We start from the raw sequence: 1,781 nt of genomic DNA on the forward strand, positions 1-1,781 counted from the left end.
ATAAAAAGGCCACAACTTAATGAAACTAACTCATCGATCAGTCTTTTACTGAAATATATTTTTATTTTGATTCCCGGATCTGATCCCATTTAGGCGTGTGCTTATGTTAGTTCCAATATCACAGATTAAATGTAACATATTTTCAGGTAATCAACTCTCAGGTTATCAATATAATGTGGATGAACATAAATTATTATAAAATACGTACATAAAATAACTACGAAATTTGAATAACCTGTAGCCTAAATGTACATATTTTATTAATTTTATAAGCACGCGCGCACACACCTACTACGATAGAACTGTCAATCTTATTTTGACTAAAGCACTACAGGAAGCTTGAAGGCAACCCTCCCTCCCAAAAAGTTATTAAGACTCGGAGTGGGGATACCACAAAAACCAATGGGTACATAAGATTTCATAAATATGCTGGTGCTCTCAGGGCATAAGGTACCCAATAGTCGGTTTCCATCAAAGATCAAACCTTACGTCTGCAATCCAGATAACTGGCATGTGTGGCCTCTACTTTTCCTCAACTAAAAAATATATATTTATAATTATGTACAAACTCCAACATGCAAGTTTATCAATAAAAATTATGTAAACTAGTTCAATGATAAAAAAAATGACCTAGCAGTATAAATCTGTTATTCATATTTGAAAATGAAACACCCCTGTTGTAGCAACTTGAGGTAGTGCTTGATAAGAGCTGCTACCATGGAATGGTAACTTAGTTAGATTCAAAGACAGAAATGTCGTTTCTTCAGGTTATCTTACACAAAGAAGAAGACAAACATTTTGAAAAAAAAAAAGAAGTTCACCCAATTAAAATATAAATAACATCCTAATGAAAAACTAATATAAAAGCATAGGTAACAATAGAGAACAATAATGAGATAGGGACAAACACTCTTATGCTCATGAACTTTATGTGAAAAACCACAGGCAATCGAAATCAATATAACAGTGTTCATTATTCACTAATTAGCATATGTAATGATGCAAGGGCTTCATATTCCTAATTTAAACCAAAACTAGTATTTACCTTTATAAGATTAATTTTCACTAGGTCTCTATAAGAATGTTAAATCCATCTAATACACCTGATTATCTTATAAACCTTGATTCAGATTAATAGATTAACTTTGCATGTTTTACCCTGGAAATATTTACAAACTTCTCCAAACATATTTACCTTTCTTTTATATAGGGCATGCACTTACCAGGACAGGAACCATTTCCTCAAGTGCTAGAAAGTTGACAAAAATCCATGCAAGTAGAAGTGTCACCTAGAAAACTTGAAGCAACGGAAGGTGATAACAAAGCTGACAGCACGATAAGCCATTACTTAAGTGCCAGATAGAATGAAAAGCACAACATTGTTCTAGGTTTTCTTTGATTAACAAAGCTGACAGAAATGTTTGAAGATTGTCATACACATTTCACAGCATGATAAGCCATTACTTGAGTGCCAGATAGAATGAAAAGCACAACATTGTTCTAGGTTTTCTTTGATTATAGTTAAACACTTCTGTTTTCAAAGATTCTTCACGACATTGTCATAAGATTACAAAAATGCTTCATTTTAATTAAGACTCTTTAGTCCTTTGGTAAATCTTAAATGGCTTACCTTCAATTTTTGATACCTCACTACTATAAAGGCTTGGTTTGGTCTGTAATTTCATTGGTGGTAGTGTCCAGGGTCACTGATGAGGAGAGGAATTCTCCGAAACTAGTCTGGCTCAAAGACACACCCGCAATGAAAGAATAGACCATTCCAA

General features: G+C 33.3%; 1 long non-coding RNA gene across 1 annotated transcript in view; it reads left to right on the forward strand.

The window, feature by feature from the left end:
- The window catches only part of LOC111085079, a 5,297-nt gene extending 3,779 nt beyond the window's left edge, over positions 1–1,518 (forward strand). The window contains exon 2 of the long non-coding RNA XR_002609937.1: positions 1,211–1,518. This is a non-coding gene — a long non-coding RNA (uncharacterized LOC111085079). The remainder of the gene's footprint in view (positions 1–1,210) is intronic.
- The last annotated feature ends 263 nt before the right edge of the window (positions 1,519–1,781 follow it).

The sequence above is a fragment of the Limulus polyphemus genome, unplaced genomic scaffold (genome assembly GCF_000517525.1).
Source record: "Limulus polyphemus unplaced genomic scaffold, Limulus_polyphemus-2.1.2 Scaffold229, whole genome shotgun sequence".
In the NCBI taxonomy this organism is placed as follows: domain Eukaryota; kingdom Metazoa; phylum Arthropoda; class Merostomata; order Xiphosura; family Limulidae; genus Limulus; species Limulus polyphemus.